The sequence below is a fragment of the Puma concolor genome, chromosome B1, assembly GCF_028749965.1.
Source record: "Puma concolor isolate L17-30 chromosome B1, mPumCon1.1.hap2, whole genome shotgun sequence".
Taxonomy (NCBI): Eukaryota; Metazoa; Chordata; class Mammalia; order Carnivora; family Felidae; genus Puma; species Puma concolor.
In genome coordinates, this window is record NC_141670.1 from 173,753,099 (window position 1) to 173,777,102 (window position 24,004).

The following is a 24,004-nucleotide window of genomic DNA, read 5'->3' on the forward strand; positions in this document are numbered from 1 at the left end:
TGAGTTGCAGCCCCGCGTCGTCTCTGTGCTGACAGCTCAGAGCCTGGAGCCTGTTTCAGATTCTATGTCTCCCTCTCTCTCTCTGACCCTCCCCCGTTCATGCTCTCTCTCTGTCTCAAAAATAAATAAAAACGTTAAAAAAAATAATAAAAATAAAAGAAGTCTGGAAGTTCCAAACATCAATTCTGCTTTCGTACCATTGGCCAGAACTTAGCAACATGAGCACACTAGCTGCAAGCTGCAAGGGAGACTGGGAAATGTAGTCCTAGATGGGCACCCATGAGTCCAGCTAAAACATTGCTACAGAAGAAGGGTAGAATGTGATATGGGGGCACACTTACCACTCTGCCCAAAGGACCAAGCCGGTGTATAAATAAGTGAAGCCTGCTGGGTGTAGGGACGTCTGCATATTTTATGCGGGTAGTGAAGCCTACAGGTGGAGCAAACAGGAAAGCCCCACTTTGAGGGGCAGTTGACCTCGCCCTACATCATATTGTCATGCTGAAATTCAGGCTCAATGTTCCAAATCTTCTGGCTTTTGAGACCAAAAATAATTTTTTTTTAATATGATATCTCCCAATTTTAAAATGTTGGTTCAATAATATTTTTAACATTGTATGAGCTGAACATACCTGTAGATTGACATTTGGGCCTCTGGGTTAGATTCAATTTGCATGAAAATATCAACTGTGCTTAACTCTCTGACTGAAATGCTAAACCTTAGAAACCCAAAATTAGAGCTAAAAGGCAAATAGGGTTAGTAAAAAAAAAATGTGATCAAGACAAACTCTTCAAAAGTAAATAATTTCTTGGTTTGTTAGCTGGGCATTGAAACAAAAAAATCATAAGTTGGCCATGAGTTTCTTTCATCCTTCAAATATCATATTTCACTTTTAGGTGTGAAGTAATTTCAATCTCTATCTGGTTTGCAATGACCGGGTACTTAACTAGATAAATGAATTGGAGGAAACTCTCAGGTTGCATTTTTCACATGCAAGATGGAAATGATAGGCATAGCAGCCATGAATGTGCCACTCAGATGTCCTCTGGTGGGGAGGCCCTTCTAGATCTGCCACCACGTCCACATGAAGACCACATTTCCGGGGCGCCTGGGTGGCGCAGTCGGTTAAGCGTCCGACTTCAGCCAGGTCACGATCTCGCGGTCCGTGAGTTCGAGCCCCGCGTCAGGCTCTGGCCTGATGGCTCAGAGCCTGGAGCCTGTTTCCGATTCTGTGTCTCCCTCTCTCTCTGACCCTCCCCCGTTCATGCTCTGTCTCTCTCTGTCCCAAAAATAAATAAATGTTGAAAAAAAAAATTAAAAAAAAAAAAAAAAAAAAAGAAGACCACATTTCCCGTGAGCTTCTCCCAACCAATGACAGAGTGCAGCAAAGGGATGTCTTTGGCTTGACTTTGGTCGACTTTGGCTCCCAGACTCCTCAGTGGCTTGTCACTGTACTGCAGTCTGAGGCTTCTCCAACCCTAGCCTCCTTCCTGTTACAGGTGTTAGGACTTCTCTTCCCTTTCCCCTGCTCTCTGGTCCTTTCTCCTTCACAGGTTTTCCCCTTCGTAACTCCTGTGCTCATCTAATCCCACTTTGACATCTGCTTCAAAGCAGACATGAACTAACACATGATGCTAATGATAACAGAAATTACGGGAGTGGTTATACCTCACTGTGTTAGGTGCCAGGCACGGCGTTTACATGGCGTGTAAGGGGGCAGGGGGGTGAGGGGAGGGGCAGACAGGTGAAGGGTAATAAGAGGTACAAACTTCCAGAAAAAATAATAATGGCTAACCTTATTGAGTATGTTCTAGGACCATGCATTACACATGCAAGCTTACGTACGTTGTCTTCACAAAAATCCCAAGGTGGGTAGTGAACGGCCATTCTCCTGATTTTGCAGATGTGGAACGAAGTTAAATCACTTGCTCTGGGTCAAGTATCCAGTGGTAGATGGCGATTTAAACCCACGTCCGTTCATCTGACTCCAAAGCCCAGTTGTTCACATGTCAGGTATTTGGGTATTCCCTCCCAATTTCTCTCATAGCCGAAGATCACCATATACTACCCTCATGACTTACATGATTGATGAATAGCACCTGTGCAATTATTTACTTCATATTTTTCTTTACCATTTTAAAAACTTGAGGATATTTATTTCAAAAGAATAAATGGCAAACAGCTATCCCTGCCGAAAATGAATCCTAAAAATAATCACAGTATAAATGAAACAATAATGTCAAATTTGAGCTAGACAACATAGCATTTAAGTAGACACCACATCTAACTAAGGACTCAAAATCTGAGATCTGCGCTCATTTTGTTGTTGCTGGGGTTTTTTAAGGGTAGATTAGTAAGTGTTAGATGGTAAAGAAATACTGGCATCAAATGAAGATTTTTTTTTTCTTGACAAAACCAGGAAGATTGGAAAAACTAAAAAGGGACTGATTTTCCCAGTCCGTGACTCAATGCTCTTTGATGCTGCATCCGCATCTCCGTAAAATCCTCTTGGGTGGTAGGATTTGGGAAATGATGATCGACAGAATGTGGAGAATGCTCATCTGGATGAGAAAAGCAATTTTATACTATGGTCCTGTGCCCCTAAAAGAAAAGAAAATCAATTCTGTTACTCGTTAGCCTCCGCAGGTTCTCAGGGCTCACGATTATACCCTCTGGTTTATCTGGAGGGTGCGATTTTTCAAAAGTGAAACAAACCGGAGCCTGCAGCATGAGTGAACCCCGCTTTTTGGGCAGGTGTATCCGGTAGAGAAACAAAACACCAGTCTGTGGTTAGGCTGTCTAGTGTGCTGGAGTTCAACACATTCACAAATCAGCCTGCCTGGGAGGGGCCCGAACCACACGGAGCGAGAACACGGGGCCTGTGTAAAAACCTCCCAGCCTCTCTGGGTACAGAAGACAGCACTGGCCCAGAGCTGAGCCACGTGGACGGTGAAGGGCAGGCCGCAACCCTTGCCACCTCGAGTGGGGCCTTCCAGCCACAGCCCCCGTGTCACTCATGGATGGAGTCGTGTTGCAGAGGGACCATGTCACTTTCCTGCAGCGCAAGCCCTCACCAAGAGAGCATTCCCCACCCCCCAGAGTTTAACGCATACACACTAGCATCTGGCCACACTGTGAACTGGACAGAGCTTTGAACACAGCAAGGAGACGGACAGGGCTTGCCACCAGGCCTCCTTTTGGACTCTGAGTTCCTGGATCACTTTTTGCTAGGTGTCATTTGTATTTGGTTTGGTAACTGGCAAATTTAGTTGGACCTGGAAGTAGAGAAAAGACTGGGACGCCACCGTAGAGAAGTGTTTCAGGCCCTCTGTTCATCGTCACAGAATCCCAGCCTTGTTCCCGTTCTGCAGATGGGAACAGAGTCACTAGAAACTGAAATGAGTGGCTTGAATGCTGAGGTTGGACAGTGGGTCTGTGGCAGATTCCTCATTCTGTGCTTTGTTAGCACAGAATTAATTAATTCGCATCCTAGAAGACAAAGTAGAGGACGGGGAGGAGGAATAAGTAACATTGCTGAATGCTAAACCCTTAAATGCCTCCTCCTATTAAATGCTAAAACCCCTATGGGGTGTGTGTGTGTGTGTGTGTGTGTGTGTGTGTGTGCATATATATTCCCCTCTCTACCAAAGAGAAAATTAGAAACACAGAGGTTAATTGCCAAAGATTACCCAAATCTGACCACTGTTTTCTGTAAAGCAAGGATAAGAATCGTGTTTATCATTTAAGGTTGGAAAAGCAGTTAAATGAGGTTATTCAGGTAACATGCTTTGCATAGTGCCCAGCATACAGGAAGAGCTCAATAAATGTTGAGTATTATTAGCAACATAATTGTGGCCCAAAGGATTGATCCACTTCCTCTTTACTTCTGTAATGGCTATCCTCTTTCCAGTTACTACCTACCGTTTACCTAAGCAGAGCCTTCCATTTCATGCAAATCACTCCATGCAGCTGTTCTGGGGAGGGGAAATTCACAAAACAGAGAAGAACACGTCCATCCTCCTCATACAGGATTTCCCCTTTCGAGCTGCATGCAGGGGATCATGGCAGGCCCACCAAGCACTTCCAGAACCATGTAGGATTTTTTAAAAATTTTTTTATGTTTATTTATTTTTGAGAGAGAGAGGGAGACAGTACGAGCAGGGGAGGGGCAGAGAGAGAGAGAGACACAGAATCTGAAACAGGCTCCAGGCTCTGAGCTGTCAGCACAGAGCCCAACACGGGGCGCGAACTCACAGACCGCGAGATCATGACCTGAGCCCAAGTGGGACACTTAACCAACTGAGCCACCCAGGCATCCTCCATCAAGGATTTTTATTGATTAATTAATTAATTAATTGATTAATTTTATTTTTTTCCCCATCAAGGATTTTTTGAAGGCAGTGACAAAATCCAGGAGAAAGATGGCATCACAGAGCCGTTTGTCAGAAGAGGTAATGTACCCAAATGGGGGCCACTGCAAACAAGATGCCCATGATCTATGTGTGCCCAGGACATTTCAGAGAATGAGTTCACTGTGCGGAGCGAACTGAGGAATGACCGCTCCTTGATGAGAACCATAAAATTTGCAAAATGTTTTTTTTTTTTTTTTTTTTTTAAAGTTTTATTTATTTTTGGGACAGAGACAGACAGAGCATGAACGGGGGAGGGGCAGAGAGAGAGGGAGACACAGAATCGGAAACAGGCTCCAGGCTCTGAGCCGTCAGCCCAGAGCCTGACGCGGGGCTCGAACTCACGGAGCGCGAGATCGTGACCTGGCTGAAGTCGGACGCCCAACCGACTGCGCCACCCAGGCGCCCCGCAAAATGTTTTAAAACACGTCTGTGAATTCTTTGACACCCCTCTCACATCAAGAGGTGGAGGCTAATCCCCTTACCCTTGAATATGGGCTGGACCCAGCGACACTATGTGACTTCCAGGGCTGTGTTATAAAGGGTGTTTTGGCCTGGCTCTCTGTCGGGATGCTTGCTCTTCAAACCCAGCTGTCATGGCAGGAGGAAGCCCAGTGACAATGGAGAGGACAGGTACAGGTGTTGTGGTCCTCAGCTCCAGTTGAAGTCCCAGAGAACAAACAGCCTTTGAGATGACTTCAGCCCCAGTCACCATCCATCTGCAAACTGGTGAGAGGCTTCAAGTGAGAACGACCTCCTGAGCCCAGGCAACAAGTAACGATTGTTGTGTTACGCCACTGAGTTTGGAGTGATTCGTTACACTGCAATAAATAATGGGACACTACAATATATTTCACAGAGTTCTGCCTCTGGGTCACTGTTGGCTACTGTGAGCTTTATGTTCCTATTGATTTTAGTTTCTTAGAAACTATTAGTTTAGCACTTATTTTCATGATGCACAATACTTTGGGTTAGGTACTTATCAAATAGTTTCACAATCCACAGTAATCATTCTTATCAATTTATTTCAAAATAACTCTGTAATAAGAACTAGAAATATGAGTCACTTTATATGTTCTCCTGAGGGAGAAGCAGGTAGGAAGCCTTTCCTTGGAATAAACCTGAGAAGAGTTGTTTTTTTTTTTTTAGCTCCCTAAGCCATCAAAAGTGGGGAAGCTTTAGAATGAATTGATCCTTGAAGCCCTCTTTGAAGCAGGACTGGAGCCAACAGAGAATCAGAGCCCTGATCCCTAGGTAGCCCCAGCAGGTCGAGCTGTGAAATAATAATGCAGAGGTTTTCTGCAAACCATCAGCCACTGTTGAGTGTTTTCTAGGAGTTACTTTGTTGTCTACACCTGTGGATATAAAACTTCCAACCCTCAGCACCTACAACATAAATGGGTATCTATATAAATATTAATACATATAAACATAAGCCCATATACACACAGGGCCACACTATTTTACCTATTATGTATCTTGAACAAATTACTTAACCTCACTATCTCAGTTTTTTCTGTCTAAAATGGAAATAATAATACTTTCCTCATAGGATTATTGAAAAGTAAATGACTAGAGTGAAGTATGCTCGATGAGTATTGGTTATTATAATAATCCATACATAAGCATAACACACATAGAAAAGAGATGGGAGAAATTGCACCGAAGAGTTACTGTAGTTATCTCTGGGCCGTAGGATTATGGATTCTTTTTATTTTCTTTTTTAAAGTTTATTTATTTATTTTGAGAGACAGAGAGCACAAGTGGGGGGAGGGGCAGAGAGAGAGGGAGAGACAGTATCCCAAGCAGGCTCCACACTGTCAGTGTAGAGCCCAGTGTGGGGTTCGAACTCATGAACCATGAGATCATGACCTGAGCTGAAGTCCGATGCTTTAACCCACTGAGCCGCCTAGGTGCCCCTTTATTTTCTTTCTTTTCGTCTTACATGTTTTGAAAACATCCTACGTTTCATTAGCTTTGCCATTAATTTTTTTCAAAACATCATTTCAATAGAAACTATTTTTTTAAATGAAGGTGGTTACTAGATGATAGGATTATGGATAACTTTTTTAATGTTTTAAATTTATTTTCAGTGTTTTAATTTTCACAAATTGACTTAGTGGAATTTTTAGGTCTAGGCACATGAGGGTGGAGTATGTATTCAGGCTCAGCCATGTGGTACAGACTCAAGGTGTCATAGAGCTTCGGTAGACTGTTAGATGGAGATCATCAGAGATTTCTTCAGTCATGGCCAGCTTCTCGGGGATGGTGGAGCTCAAGGTAGAAACAGGAGAATGGGGGCCCTTTTCCAGAGGACCAGTTCTACACTGGTCAAACTACACACACACACACACACACACACACACTGTTTTGAGCTCCAACTACACCAGGTGCTGAAGGAAACAATCCCTGTTTTCAAGAGTTTATTGACTAATGGGGGAAGTATACACATAAACAAGTAATCTTTCAATTTAACACCGAAAACACTAACATAGCTACAAGCACAGGTTTTGCTGGAAACGCAGGAAAACATGTTAGCCCACCCTGGGGTTCAGATCAACTTGTTAGAAGTCAAGTTTCTTGAGCAAAGGCTTGAGGAATGTCTTAATTCATGCTGCTATAGCAAAACACCACAGACTGGGTGGCTTGAACAACAGATATTTATTTTTCACGGTTCTGAAAACTGGGAAGTCCAAGGCTAAGGTGTCAGCAGATTCAGTGTCCCGGGAGAGCCCCTCTTCCTGGCTTGCACACAGCTGCCTTCTCCCCACCAAGGAGAGAGAGAGGGCTCTGGTCTGTTTCTCTTCTAAGGGCTCTAATCCCATCACTGGGGGCTCTACCCTCATGACCTCATCTAAAGCTAATCGATTCCCAAAGGCCCCACTTCCAAATACACTGAGGATTATGGCTTTAGGTATATGAATTTGGAGGGAATGGCAACATTCTGTAGCAAGGAAAGAGTCAATCCCAGAGATAGAAAGATGGTGTTCCCAGAGGCAGGAACAGCATAAACAAACAAGGAAAGTGTCAAAGGACATTGGTATGTGCAATAAACTACAAGCAGTTTGGTATTACCAAATAAATACTCTTTTTTTTAAGTGTTTATTTGCTTTTGATACAGACAGAGAGCAAGCAGGAGAGGGGCAGAGAGAAGGAGACAGAGAATCTGAAGCAGGCTCACCACTAACAGCAGCCAGCCCAATGTGGAGTTCGAACTCACCAACCAGGAGATCATGACCTTAGCCGAAGTCAGATGCTCAACTGACTGAGCCACTCAGGCACCTCAATAAGTACTCTTCAAACTCTCCCTGCCCCACCTCACACACAGATCCTTTCTTCAAAAAAAAAAAAAAAAAAAAAAAAAAAATCATACATGGGAGCCCAGGAGATAAAATAGACAAAATTAGGTTGGTTGTGTAGGGCCTGTGATGGATACCTCTCCCCAGAGTTGGTCCCTGAAGCATGTTCTCATAAGGCCTAAGGCTCCAAGGGGGTGGGAGATAGGGCTGGAGATCCTGTAGCAGAGACAGAGAGTGTGACTCTGTTAGAGGAACTGGTTGGGACCAGATCTCTGATGGCCCGATTTACTCAGCCTTTGTAGGAATGCAGTGTGACACCGCTGAGGGTTTTTCCTCTGAGGAGTGTGTGTTCAGAGTTGTACTTTGGAAAAGAGAGTGGCATTATATGAAGGAAGTGCCTTAATCTGGAGAAAGGTCATAAAGGCTTGAACTAAGGCAGAGGCCATGGCAAGAGGAAGGTAGTCATTGGAGAACTTCACCAATACTATTTTTCAGAAGATTGTTTTCCCCTGGGAGGTCTCATAGAAGGAGGTTTGGCTGTCTAATGTGGATGTCAGCCCCTATTAGCAATCTCATGACCCATCATTCATACCAACCTCTTTCCAGCAGCCATTTGCCCATGTGATGCCAATAGCCCAGCTGAAAAGATTCCTGTTTTGAACACAAGGACCAAGAGGTATGTAGCTGTAGTGGTGAATTTTGTGTCAATTTGGGCAGGCCAGTATCTAGAGGTACCCAGATATTTAGTCAAACACTAGTCTGGATGTTTCTGTGAGGTATTTTTCAGATGAGATTAACTTTTAAATCAGTGGACTTGAGGGGTGCCTGGGTGGCACAGTCGGTTAAGCGTCCGACTTCAGCCAGGTCACGATCTCGCGGTCCGGGAGTTCGAGCCCTGCGTCGGGCTCTGGGCTGATGGCTCAGAGCCTGGAGCCTGTTTCCGATTCTGTGTCTCCCTCTCTCTCTGCCCCTCCCCCGTTCATGCTCTGTCCCTCTCTGTCCCAAAAATAAATAAACGTTGAAAAAAAATTTTTTAAAAAATAAATCAGGACTTGAGGAAAACATTACCCCTCATAACGTGGTGGGCCTCATACAATCAGTTGAGGGCCTTAGAGAAAAAAGAGTGACTCCCCCAAGGAAGAGGGAGTTCTGCCTAGAGTTTGCCACTTCTTCCTGGATCCTCAACCTACCTGCGCATACTGTAGATTTTGGACTTGCCAGACTCAACAATTGCACGAGCCAATTCCTTAAAATAAATCTCTCTCCATATCCATATCCATATCGATATCCATATCCGTATCTATCTATCTATCTATCTATTAATCTATCTATCTCCATTGGTTCTATTTCTCGGAAGAACCTTGACAAATACAGTGGCTTACCCCATTGTCCAGATGGAGGCAGGAACAAAATGCTGATGTGTAACCTTTTACCAGTTCAGCTTCACCACCCTTCCTTCCACAATAGTGAGTTTGGAAGGTGGAGCAAGTTATGCTCTTACTCAATGTTCCTAAAGCAGAGCTCTGATCACATCACCAGCCTGCTTAAAATCTTTGTAGGTTTCCAATAAAGCCCCAATTACATGGTCTAATGGTCAGAGGTCTCTGTGCCCTAGATTCAATCTCCATTCCTTGTCTTACCTCTCATGCTCGATAAGTTGATTATAATGCACCAGAATTCACTCATTTCCTCCTAATAAGATTGTACATCCACGTCCTTTGTCTTATGACTTGTAGTCCCCCCCACAGGAGGAATACAGATTCTTGCTCCACTTACTTTTGGGTTTGTCCACATAACTGGTTTTGCCCAATGAAATGTAATCAGACATGACAAATACCCATCCTGGCAGGAACTTTAAATGCTTGTGTGATTTGGCTGAACTGAGGGTAGGTAGCCCCTAGGAAGGTGAGGAAGAAGAGTGTGAAACTCTCTCACGAAGATTGTTTTGCTTTTCAAGTAATAACAGCTGCTCCTTCTAAAACTTTGTTGGAAGTCCAGATTTTACACTCTGATGTAGTGTGACATTGTTTTATTTTAAGCTTGGGAAGTCTATGTTTCTTGAAGGTTTGTAAAGTCACTTATGATTTGGGATGTTTACATTATAGACCAATAGATTTCTTTGCATCTTCACTCAGTGTTTTTGGGGAAAATCCCTTAAAATGATGTCTTGTTTTATTTTTACTGTGTAGCAGGGTAGGAAAAAATATCTTAACACAGGACACCAACTCCCAATTTGAATATATAATGTCTTTGCTTAGGGCAATAGTTTCATAGATCATTTAGGATGGAAAGGGAGACCCAGAGACATGGGAGAACAGGTGGGGGGGGGGATGAGATAGCAAAAATGTTCTGCTTTAGAAATAAATAAGAAGGGGGGAAATGGAGGAGGCAGAGAGAGAAAGAGATTAGAGATTAAAGGATAGTGGAAAGAAAGAAGAGCGAGAAGGAGATTAAGCAAAAATCAAGAGGCTGGAACCCAGATTGGCTGAAGCAGAGACCTCCGGTCTCCAAAAACCTGTTCTCCATTTCTTGCGTAGTAATAGAGTTCCAGCTGGGCAGTTGACAGCCTGTTAGAGACTACATTTCCCAGGCTCCATTTGCAGCGAGTATGATCACATGACTATGTCTTGCCAATGAAATGAGAAGCAAGCACTTGCTTACAAAGAAATCCTTAGCCTCCATTTCCTCTTCTTCTCTGTGTCCAATGGGCTACTTGTGGATGTGGTTTAACTCAGCTTTGACCATGCAGATGAGGACACAGCCATCCCCAGGGCATTAGCAAAGCAACAAGATAGAAGGCACTCTGGTTGGAGTGACAGTAGAGAGCAAAGATGCCCTTCATCCTGGACTGTTCTTCCTCTGGGCTAAAGGAAGAATTTCATCGTTTCAGCAGCTAAGCCTAAACCTTAACTGATACATTGGCAAAATCACTAGGGGACTTAAAAAAAAATCACTAGGGCACTTTTGAAAAATAGAGATAACTATTATTCAGTTTTTTTAATTTGCATTTTTCTGTGTTCTAAACCCTCCATCTTTTGACTTTTGGCAAAATGTGTTACACACTCACTGTGTAAGAAACTTGGTAGAAATCATGGAGAGTAACCAGGTCCCATAGCTGAGTGACAGAGCACAGACAAGAGCGAGAACATCTACAAGATGGTCCATAGACTGAAATAACCCCACAGAAGTAGGAGCTCTGAGCTAAAGATCAACATAAAAATGTAAGCTCATCTGAACTCACAGACATCTCAGGGAGGATATGGATATGAATATGAATATGGATATGGAATGGAAGGATGTTTCAGTGCAATCTAGATCTTGGGGGCCAGGATAATTCCAGTGAACACCTGGACCAAAACAGTGATTGATCCAAGAAGGCAGGAATATGTAGTGATTAAGAATATAGATTATAGGGGCGCTTGGGTGGCTCAGTTGGTTAAGCCTCCAACTCTTGATTTCAGTTCAGATCATGATTTCATGGTTCGTGGGATCAAGCCCCACGTGGGGCTCTATGCCCCTCTCCTGCTAGTGCTTATGCTTTCTCCCGCTCTCAAAATAAATAAATAAACATTTTTTTAAAAAAAAGGAATATAGATTCTAGAGTCTGGCATCGTGTACTCCAATTTTTTTAATTTAATTTATTTTTTTAGAGAGAGAGGGAGTGGAGGAAGGACAGAGAGAATCTTTAGCAGGCTTCACATCCAGTGCAGAGCCCCATGTGGGACTTGATCTCACAACCATGAGATCATGATCTGTACTCTACCATCTACAACTATATGACTTGACAGAAGTTACTTGTAGTAATAACTACCTCATAGTGTTATCATAGGGAATTAAAAGGAATATTGCATATAAAGCATGCAGCAGATTGTGTGACATATGATGAGTAGTCAATACATACTAACTTTTATTATTAATAATTTTTTCTCACAATATTAATATAAGACTCTATTATTCAAGTCTGACAGGCAAAGCATTAACTTTGAGACTCCTTTGGCAAAGTCACAGGCTCAAATGTTTCGGACTTGACCTGAGGAAAGTGGGTGGGAGAAGGGTGTCCCTCCAGCATTCAAGGTGTGTAGCACCAATTATCAGTAGCTCCATCGTTCAGATGAAAAAACAGAGAAGTTGAGAACAGTGCCTCGTTTGAGTTCAAAGGCATTTTAGCAAAGCCCAGGCTGAGAAAATAAGAACACTTTTCTTGTAGTTTCAGCTCCCCTGGAGCCTGCCCTGTACCCCCTCTTCCTTCCCACTGTGTCTCCCTTTCAGAAAGCCACCTAGCATCACTCAGGAACTCAGGCAGGAAAGCCACAGTCATTCTGTACTTCCTGTTTTCCCTCACCCCCTACTTCTAATCAGTACTCACAGGGTGTCTGTTTTGTCTCCGGAATTGCTCTCAAATCCATCCACTTCTTTCTACTGGCTCTGCCACCAGCCTACTTCCCACTCACCACAGCTTCTTCAGTGCTGTCCACACTTGCTCTCTTCCTTTTCCTCTCCTCTCGGCAGCCATAGAGATTTTTAAAAACCCCAATATAATTACCCCTGTCCCTGCTTCCCGTTGGCTTCCCATTGCCCCAGGATGAGGTTCAACCAGCCTACCGTCTGTGTCAGCTTATAACACGCCTGCAGCTCTCTCAAAGCTCAAACCACCAGACAGTTTTTCTGTTTCTAGAGCAAAGCTCCCAGCCTTTGAATGCTGTTTCTTCTGCCCAAGACAGCTTCCTTCTCCACCTCCCTTCATCTAACTCATTCACCAAAAAACATTTTTATCAGGCTACTATGTACCAAGCCCTGTCCTATGTCTTAGCGGTAAATAACATTTTTTGTACTATGAACCCTATCAGCAATCTGGTGAAACCTATGGGCCGCTTTCTCAGGCTAATGTTTTTTGGTTTTGTTTGTTTTGTTTGTTTTTAGGGATGATGATATTGTATTTAAATGTCACTTTATATCAATTGTTTCCTTATTTCACTTGGACCTCCCCACAAGCCTATGGTTAGATAAGGTAAATATTATTGTACCCCTTCTTTTCCCCAACATATTACAAACAAGGTTGAAAAGAATATTACAGTGAACACTGGTACAATAGGCAGAATATGCCCACCCCCAAAGATGTTTAGCCTCTAGAACCTGTGAATATGCCATGTTATATGGCAGAAAGACTTTACAAACAGAATTAAGGACTTTCATATAGGCAGATTGTCCCTATGGGAAGATTATCCTGGATTATTCAGGTGAGTCTAATATAATCACATAGGCCCTTAACAGTGGAAGAGGAAGGAAGGCAGAAGAGTTAGAGAGGTAAATGGAAGAAGAGATTTGAAACCTGGAGGGACCTGACCCCCCACTGCTGGCTGTGAAGATGGAGAAGAGAGCTGCTACAGTTGAATTGTGTCCCAGGCTGACACTTTTTAAATGCATAAAATAAATATGGAGGATTATAAAAGAAATTAAATGTATTGAAACAGTTACCAAAATCTTTTTAAATTGTGATATAGTAACATGTCTGTTTATTACTGCATTAAATAAAAAAATCTAGCAGTGGGCCTAAATAATACTATAACTTCCTATTAGTGAGCAGCACAAATGACATTTCTTTTTTTCTAATTTTTTTAATGTCTATTTATATTTGAGAGAGAGAGAGAGAGAGAGAGAGAGAGTGTGCAAGTGGGGGAGGGGCAAAGAGAGACAGAGACAGAATCTGAAGCAGGCTCCAAGCTCTGAGCTGTCAGTACAGAGCTTGGCGTGAGGCTCAAACTCACAAGACGTGAAATCGTGACCTGAGCCTAAGTCAGATGCTTAACCGACTGAGCCACCCAGGCACCCCACAAATTATATTTCAAGATATCTGCAAAAGGATAGTGTGTGACAAAGTCTCAAGTACAGTTCATACCACTGTGGTTTGTTGCTTACACTCACAGTGGAAGGAAATGCTAAATTTCAGTTAGGTGTTAGTGAAAATCAAGGTATCATTTTTTTCTATCCAAATTCATAGAGCGCAAATTCTATCCACAGACTCCAGAGGGTCCCCAAGATCAGGTTAAATCTGGGGGATATAGTAGGAAACACAGGAGCTTACGTTCTACTTGGGGGAGGTTTCAGATTGTTGTTGAGTTGTTTAAAGACAATAAAATAATTTCAGATTATAATGAATTGTTTAAGAAAAATCAATAAAGTGATAGAGATTAACTAGCAATTAGGGTGGTTGATGGGAGTGATTGGAAAAGGCCTTCCTTTTCAGCTGAACCCCAAAGGAAGAACAGCTGATCTCATGAGAAGCCAGGGAAGAGTTCCACAAAGAGAGCAGACAGTGAGAGGCCGGCCGGCTCAGCAGCTAAGGGGATGAAGGCAGAGAGGCATGCACACATCAGTCTTAAAGGCCAGCTTAGGAAGTCCTTGAGCCCCCGCTTCAATCCCTCCCTTGAAAATCAAGATGGCACTGAGACCAGCATCTGGGAGTTATTCCAGGAACCCCTGAGATAACGTGAGTAGAAGGACCTGGTGGACCAGCACAACCTGGAAGCTTCCTACAGGCCCCACATTTTCTTACTCAATCCTGTGAGTACCTGCAGTTGGGGTCCCCATTGCTCTGAGAGGTTGGTTACATCATGTGCTCAAGGTCCTGTAGGTGGTTTATAATGAAGCTGGGATTCAGATGAAGCTATCCGACCTTTTTCTACCTTCTGTCTATGGAGAAAGCCTAAGTTCTTTCATAGCCACCTCCCCAGTGGCTCCCAGGATGCACCTGTCTGTGATCTTCCCCCACTCCCCCGCCCTTGCCAAGCAGCATCTCCCAGGAGGAGAAATTAAAAATCCAAATGCAGCAGCTAAAAGCTGCCAGACCTGAGGGAAGCCACTTAGCCCTAATTTCCTCACTGTTAAAACCAGCATAACCATGGCAACCCACTGCAGGGTTTTTATTAAAGAGTCTAACCGTGAAAATCAGCCTACGTCAATGTGAGGAAGAATGGTGCTTCATTCTCTCCATGCACCCATCAGCCACAGCACCCTGGGTGCTAAAAGCATGCCCCCTGCCGAGGGGGTGCCCAACCCACTGGGGCTTCCCATCCTTTTGTAAGAGCAAAAGCCCCAATGAGCACTTCCCAAGAGAAGTTTCTCTCCCAAAGTAGATAAGGGTCAGGCGTGTGCCGTATTCACCTTCCTAAACATCCCAAATGCAGCCTGGTAGCTAGCTGTCCGGTTTCAAGAAGGTGAGAAAAAAAGGGAGAGAATCAAGCAGAGAGAGAGTAAGGATTAAGTCAAACTTCCTCTGTTTTCATTCTCTTGTTTTCCTCTCTGTTTTGTCATTTCTCCAACAACTTGATCTCAGAGCCTTCCTCTCATGATGCGTCTTGAGATCTCTTTCTGCTTGGTGTTTTGGCCTAAAGTGCTTGGAAAACACGTTCTTCTTGCTTCATCCAGGTGTGTCAGGACAGTGGGAACCCTGTCCCCACCTGCTGCCTCTGGGACGAGAAAAGACATCAGCAGCTCTGTGCCCCAGTTTGTTTTTAAGGTCTTCATCCAATTCAGTGAGACCTTGCTGGACTGGGGAATGTTCCAGTGCCCTGTGGAGGACAAGTGCATTCCATGCACCTTGGGAAACCTAGTTTACACCAATAGGTGCATCTTCTCATCCCTTTTATTTCACTGTCATCAGCAAGCCAGGGAGTGCCCCAGAAATGACAGAGGTGAACTTTTTACTGAGTCTTCATATGGCCCACCCATGTACTAAGTTCATTACCTCATTTAAATTTAATTTCATTATGAGGTGGGTACTATTATTATCTCATCCAGGACAGACAGCTGATATTAGAAAGTTTAATAACTTGGGGCGCCTGGGTGGCTCAATCGGTTAAGCGTCCTACTCTTGATCTCCGCTCAGGTCATGATCTCACGATTTTGTGAGTTCGAGCCCCACATCAGGCTCTGTGCTGACAGCATGGAGGCTGCCTGGGATTCTCTCTCACCTGTCTCTCTGCCCCTCCTCAAATTGTGCTGTACCCCCCCCCAAATAAATATTTTTAAAAAAGGAAGTTTAATAGTTTGCCCAACGTCACTCAGGATTTTAAACTCAGATCATCTGACTCCATGGTTTTTACTTCCCCAGATATCGTTCCCTGGTCAAAGAATGGGACTAGATCATTACATGGTGATCAGACCAAAGTTTACTTTGGACCTAGCATTGATATGTCAACCCTAGATGACATGGGTAATGTGTCATGGGGACTCTTACACATATACTGTAAAATGGTCACAGATACCTTGGTGAATGGAAAATATTAACTGCCCCTTAGCTTGCTACAGCACCTCATGGAAATGAAGGCTGTGACTGACTCATATGTACTGGAGATACCTAATGGTGGCAGCAGTCTCCTCTTTTGATGTGGCTTTCCTCTCAAACTTATCTTGCCAAACTGCTAGAGAGACATAAAATTCCTTTCATGGACTAGATTTCTACTCATCTTGGCTGCAGCACACAGGGAGGAGGGAAAGCAAAGAAAATTTCAAAAGAGAGCAAGTGGGTGAGTTTGTAGCTGTAGCTCACAAGGAAGCTGGGCTTCCCCAACCCGCACAACCTGACAATCTGCCTCTTATGTTCAACAGATGGAAAATATGTGATGAGTTGAATGGTTCCCCTCAAGCTGTCTTCACAACACAACAGACCCTGAGCCCTACCAGGAAAAAAAGAAACACTATGAAATAAGAAATTTGTCAGAGTTTGCTTTCTCGGCCTCTCACTGAGGACCTCAGGACCTGAAGTTTTCCTCAGCCTTGGGCCCTTGGCTGCTCACTTCCCTCTCTTGGCTTCCTGTTTCCCTCAGAGATGGCAGCTCCCCATTCCCAACTCCCACCCCAGGGCAGGGATGCAGCGTCCCTTTCTGTTGTTTCCTCTGTACTCAGCACAGCACCCACCACCTAGTGGGCTCCCAGGACCCTTTTGGTGCGTAAACTCCTGAAATTCTGAGACCCAGAATGCAGCCTAAGGAGTCCTTTGAAATCAAACCCATTTTCTCCTGGGAAACATAGGCCCCCAGCTTAAGAAAGTACAGGTGCTGTAATGTGGGAACAGAAGCTACAGTCTGATCAGAGAAGATGATATCGAGAGAGAGGTTCCTGAAAGAAAATGTAGGTGTCAAAATATAATGGGGAATTTTGTAATGTGATAGAATGTCTTGCTTCACATTATCAACACCAGCTTTTACTTGGGTTAAGAACATTTCTGTCTCCTTTGCTTAACTATGAGACATACACCCCCACTTAGGCACACTCAGACTCAAGCCTGAGTTCTGGGAGGCAGCGTGTCGAGGTCAGGTGCTCACAGCACTGTGTGTGTATGCATGTGTATGTGTACAGAAGGCTGTATGTATGCATATGTGTATACTCTAACCATAATCACAGCACTGTTGAGGCCGCTGAGGCTGTTCGACAATAAATAACATTTCTCTTCCATAACCAGGCTCTGAACAAAATTAAGAAATAAAGTAGAAGAGAAAGCCAGAGGCCAAGAGTTCACCTTTATTACTGATAAAGCTAGATAGGAAGACATAGGTTGATATGAGAGCTAAGTGGGCTTGCTTCCTGAAGCCCAGAATCAGGTATGTTTCCTATCCTTTCTCAGCGGTGCTCACCATGGGCAGGGGGTGAGAAAGGCCAGCACGGAAAGGCCTGCTCTGGCAGGACTTCTGGCATGAAATATCAGTGAAGAACATGCTGTCCTTGGTGAGGCCTGGCCCCAAAAGAATAGAGAGAGACCCGGAGTTACACTGATCAAGTTTTCTTCACAGGAAGGGAGCATCAGGAGTGGGCAAGAAGTGTTCCCCACTAAGAAGCATCTGTAGCTTTTTATCACAGGAGCTAAATGGTTTTTTACATTTTGTCTCCCACTCGGGACCATAAGCCCCTTAAGGGAAGGGATCATATTTGATTTATCTTCCTTTGTGGAAGCCTTATACTTAGAAGGCACACAAATGTTTGCTGATCGAATAAGGATCTGGAGTCCAAATAGCCCTATGTGCAAATTTCCTTTTCATCCAATTATTGTGGAACCTGAGCAGATTTCTTACCCAGAAGTTGCAAACTGATGGCCCACATACTACTATGTCTAACAGCTTAGACATGAGCTGTTTGGCCCATACAGTATTGGTCCACCAGTGTCTTAAAAGTTCATAAATTATAGTGAACAATACTTAAAACTCAGGAGATTTCATATAGACAGCTGGATTTCTGGCTTCTCCTAAAAACTTGGAAGACTTGATGTGGTAGATTGATTGCAAAAATGGCCTCAAGTCTTCACCCCTCCTCTTGTCTACACACTTTTCAGTGTCACTTTTAGTTCTTCCCATAAAGAGCTGGAGTCTATATCCCCACACTTTTTCTCTGGATTAGCCTTGTGACGTACCTTGGTCATAGAATATAGCAGAAATGACAGTGTACCAGTTCTGAGTTTGGACCTAAAAGGACCTGTTTACTGCTTTTTCTTGGAAACCTGCTAAGACCACACGTGAACAAGCTTGGGCCAGCCTAGTGGAGTATGAGCAATCATACTGAACAAAGACAAGTTGTCTCAGTTGCTCCAGCCAAGACCCAAGAATGGAGACAGCCTATCCAAGGTCAGCAAAGCCAGCCCACAGCTAACCCTCCAGCTGACTGATATACATGAGTGACCCCAAGACTAGAAGAACCACCCACCTGATCCATAGATTCTGGACAATAATAAATGCTTATTATTTTAAGGTACAGAGTTTTGGAGTCCTTTGTTACATAGCAATAGCTAACTGGTATGCCCGGCCACATTGGGCCTTTTGTCCCTCACAGCAACATTTGACTGGGGTGAGCAAGCCCTTGAATGAAGCACGAGTTTTGCAGCTACCCACTGTTCCTGCCACTGTTCTTTACTGTCTCTCTGACCCAGTAGCTGAGTGATAGATGACATTAATTATCATTCTTGAGGGGTTGTTTTTCTCATAATTGTGATAAGAGCAAACTAACATAGTTCCTACAATCATGACTATCAATAGAGATGAAGAGAGCTATATATTCTAAGCAAAATGAGAGAATAGAGAACAAAATATCCACCAACTCCATATAGGAACCTCTCAGTGTAAGCCCTTCTTAACCCCTCTTGGCCTCTGTGTTCTCTGTTAAGTGGAATTAAGTACTCTTGCCTCAGAGGATTCTTTAAGAATTGAGTTCAGTTTAGCAGAACAGTATAGTGGTTTAGTGCATAAACTCTGGAGCTATATTGCCAGGGTTTAAATCCCAGATTTCCCACTTACTAACTAAATCCTTGCATAGTGCCCAGATGGATGCAAAATACTTCTGACAGATACAGATAAAGCTACTTTAGTCCCTTTCCCCTGTAAAAATTATGTCTAATCGGTACATTGTTCTAGAAAGTTCCTACCAAAGAAAGCCAATTATAAAGGAGATTTTTACTTTAGAACTACCCTGAGAACTGATAGGGACCAAAGCAATGTCAATTTGTGGAGTACTAAATAACAACTTTTGTCAGAATTATGAAATATTTATGCCTTTTGATCAAAGTATAAACACCTTCTGAAAATATCCCAGAGAAATATAATGTAAAGACAAAAACACTTAGATATTTACAGCATCCATTTATGCAATGGAGTATTTAGCCACATAATAAATATCACCATGGGAAAACATGGAAATTTGTTCAGAAAATTATGTTAAGTAAAAAATATATGTACACAAAATAGTGTATACACATTAATTACAACTATAAAAATATAACTATACATTGAAAATAACTGGAAAAGAATATCGGATAAGTGCCATCCCATGTTCATAAGATTTTAACAATAATTAATCATTTTAATCACTTGTTAAAAATTAGCAAGTATACTATAATTTTTAATTTTGGAAAATGTAGATCTTTATACTACACTGTCATAAAAACTGTAAGTATTTGTAAGCCATTACTCAAGATGAAGCACAATATATTATTATATTAGTATTTATCAACAAATTTAAATGATTGCTGGTAGACATAAGAACAAGTTATTATATAAGCAAATAACTTTGTTTTCTTAAAACCTGCAATCTGAATGCTTAGACTCAGGGTATTTCCCTTACTCCTACTCCCAAACCCACACTCATCACTCATCGTTAAAAACCAAACAGAACAAAACACAATGCCAACACTTCTAGCTCCAGATCAGATTGTATCAGGGGAAATAAACACAGGTTTCATCCTTGACCCTTACTCTGCAGTGAGGGCAGGATGGTGTGTTCACCCAACCAGGCAGAACAGGATAACCCCAGTTGTCCTGGTTCTGAGTTGTGGGATAGAATATTCACAGCCAGTGTGTCTAGTCACAGTCAGCTCCCAGCATATCCCACATTGGCTCATGTGGAAAGGAAGATCTCCCTCTTTCTGGATGCTACCATTGAGTAGAAGCCCCTCCATGCACTCTGAAATTCTTCCAAAGGAGGTTTAGAATGCTTTTGTGGTTTAACATTATTAACTAATGGAGAAAGGAGCTACTGACTAAAGACAGCTTCATTGACGAGCTTAGTGGGACTCAGTTCTCGTCCTATATCTTGCCAGTTGCATATGAACTCTGGTTTCCCTACCTGTAAAAGAGGTTGATTTTTTTTTTGCCCTTTGCTACTTCACAGGTGGTGGAAGTGATGGTGGGGAGAGCGGCTAATGAATGCCTACTATGCCCCAGACCCTATGCTAAGCTCTTAACACTCATTATCTCACTTAATCCCCACAAAAACCCTTAAGAAATGTATTTGCATAACCCCAATTTATATTTGAAAAAAGAACAGGGATTCTGAGAAGCTACATAATTTGCCTTTGGTCAATAAGCTAACAAATAGCCATGAGAGATATTAAACTCAGATCTGATGATGCTAAAACCTGGCTTTTAACTTCTATACATATGCCCTTGATGTAAATTTATAAAACATCAGACTCATAAATAGAGTCTGATAAACTCAGAACTGGTGAGTGCCAAAAGGGTGTTGGGTGGGGGATGAACAAAATAAATGAAGGGGATTAAGAGGTACAAACTTATAGTTATGAAATACAGAAGTCACAGGGCCATCTGGGTGGCTCAGTCGGTTAAGTGTCCAACTCTTGATTTTGTCTCAGGTCATGATCTCACACAATTCATGGGACTGAGTCCCACATCAGGTTCTGCACTGACAGGGGGGAGCCTGCTTGGGATTCTCTCTCTTCTTCTCTCTCTGCCACTCCACTGCTCTTTCTCTCTCTCAAAATAAATAAATAAACTTGAAAAAATACAGAAGTCACAGAGATGGAAAGTCCAGCATAAAGAATATAGCCAATTATATTGTAATAACATCGTATGGTGATTATACTTAATTGTGGTGAGTTTTGAATTGTGTATAGAATTGTTGGATTGGGGGCACCTGGGTGGCTTTGTTGGTTAAGCACCTGACTCTTGATTTTGGCTCAGGTCCTGAACTCAGGGTGGTGAGATCAAGTCCTGTGTGGGGCTCCAAGTTGATAGCATGCAACCTGCTTGAGAGTCTCTCTCTCTCTCTCTCTCTCTCTCTCTCTCTGCGCCTCCCTCACTCATTCTCTCTAAATAAACAAACAAATAAATAAATAAACTTTTAAAAAATCTTTAAAAATAAAGAATTATTGAATCAATATTGTACAACTGAAACTAATATCACATTGTATATCAACTATACTTCAATAGTAAAAATTTAAATATCATAGAATATCATGTTAAATATTCAAAAAGCCTAGAAGAAACATATTAGAAGAGCAATGAAAACACAGTTTCATGTTATTATCCTTTGAATGTAGTATTGGGCTCCAAAATAAACTTCACTTCTGAAATCTTCTTTCCTTCTTGTGGAGAAGAAAAACAAAAAAGGCTTAAAAAAAAAAATAACTGTTCTTGGGGCACCTGGATGGCTCAGTCGGTTGAATGCCTGACTTCAGCTCAGGTCATGATCTTGCGGTTTGTGAGTTCAAGCCCCCATCCGGCTTGCTGCTGTCAGCGTGGAGCCCGCTTTTGGATCTTCCGTCTCTCTCTTTCTGCCCTCCCCCCCGACTTGTGCTCTCTCAAAACTAAGTAAACATTAAAAAAAAAAAAAGTAGTTCTCAACCCATGCAGTGGTATGATACCAGCTCAGAGCACCAGAAGGGACCTTCACCATTATGGAGACCATCACTTTATAATTGAAGACACTGTGGCTGGGAGAGCAGAGGGTCACGGCAAGGCCACATGGGGCTCCAGTTCAAGCCCAATTTTGCCTCACTCAGTTCTTCCCTGGCCCCTTCCACAGAGCTTTAATCTCTGTTCAGATAGTTCTTGGAAGCACTAGAAAATTCACCTGTCCTCTCTCCCTCCTGGTTACCCTCCCTTTCCCCCCCTACCCACCACCAACCACATCCTCAGGCCCTCGGTCATCTCAAGCCGTCTGTACTCACGGGGCTGCCTGTTTTCACAGAGCTCTGCAGGCAGGTGCAGGAAGGGCTGCAGGTGCGAGCTTTGATTACATGGTGAGAGACTCCCCCAGACCCCAGTTATTCTTAGCTCCCCACACTCAAGGCAGTCTTATCACTTTGCCACAGAGTGCTCCCCCCATATGATGAGAACCGCATCTCCAGCCTTTGCATAGATTCATGCAGTAGCAAAGGACAGAACTATAATTGAATAAAAATAGACATCTATGGAAATATAGCTGAAGAAGGCCCCATTCTTTAGCATTTCAGCTAGACCCAAATGGAAAATCCTCTATGGAACACACTTTAGTCAAGCTTTTGCCAACACCCTTTGGATGAAACTGCTCTTAATAAGGTCACTACTACATTAACACATCCAATGGACAATTGTCAGTTCTTTTCCACTCGAATATCAGTAGCATTTGAAACAACTGAAGAAGGATCAGTACCCAGATAATTATGTCATTTGTCTGAGAGATTCATCAATGCCCTAATGACAAAGGTTTGGTAGTTAACGCCAAAGTAGACCAGCATTCTTTGAACCTGTTGAATATATATTTGTGGGTTTTTTTTTAAATTTTCTTTTGTGTTTATTTATTTCTGAGAGAGAGAGAGAGAGTGTGTGTGTGTGTAAGTGGGGGAGGAGCAGGGAGAGAGGCAAACATAGAATCCGAAGCAGGATCCAGGCTCCGAGCTGTCACCACAGACCCTGATGTTGGGCTCATACTCACGAACCATAAGATCATGACCTGAGTCAATGTTGGATGCTCAACTGACTGAGCCACCTGGGCACCCATGTGTTTTAAAGTTAACTGTGGGGGCGCCTGGGTGGCGCAGTCGGTTAAGCGTCCGACTTCAGCCAGGTCACGATCTCGAGGTCCGGGAGTTCGAGCCCCGCATCGGGCTCTGGGCTGATGGCTCGGAGCCTGGAGCCTGTTTCCGATTCTGTGTCTCCCTCTCTCTGCCCCTCCCCCGTTCATGCTCTGTCTCTCTCTGTCCCAAAAATAAATAAACGTTCAAAAAAAAAAAAAAAAAAGAAAATTAAAAAAAAATAAAAAATAAAAAAAAATAAAGTTAACTGTGTATAGGTTCCTCTATGAAATTGGTTCTGTTCCTCTCAACTTATCTTTTTTTTTTTTTTAATTTATTTTTAAGTGATCTCTACACCCAACGTGAGGCTTGAACTCACAACCCTGAGATCAAGAGTTGCACACTCTATCAACTGAGCCAGCCAGGTACCCCTCAGCTTAGCTTTTTTATTGTCTTTAGTAAGTACCAAATCTGTCAAATCTGTATAAATCTGTTAGAAAGCTGTTAGCCCATGGGGCGCCTGGGTGGCGCAGTCGGTTAAGCGTCCGACTTCAGCCAGGTCACGATCTCGCGGTCCGTGAGTTCGAGCCCCGCGTCGGGCTCTGGGCTGATGGCTCAGAGCCTGGAGCCTGTTTCCGATTCTGTGTCTCCCTCTCTCTGCCCCTCCCCCGTTCATGCTCTGTCTCTCTCTGTCCCAAAAATAAATAAACGTTCAAAAAAAAAAATTTAAAAAAAAAAGAAAGCTGTTAGCCCTAAGAGGATGTAATATTATCAACTGCTGTCCACATCCCTGCCACTTGGTGGTCCACTATGCAGCAGGAATTGCATAATCTAGTGGTTAAGGTTACAGACTTACTGGAGCCTTTTGGCACCTCACTGACCAGGTTCAAATTCTGGCTTTGAGGCTTCCAGCTTAGAAAACAAGAGAAATAGAAGACATGCAAAGCTATCAGGAGCAGTCGTGTAAGTTTCTCATTGCATGAAAGTGCTCAGCCGAGTGAGGAGTGGCTGCAATTCTGCCCGT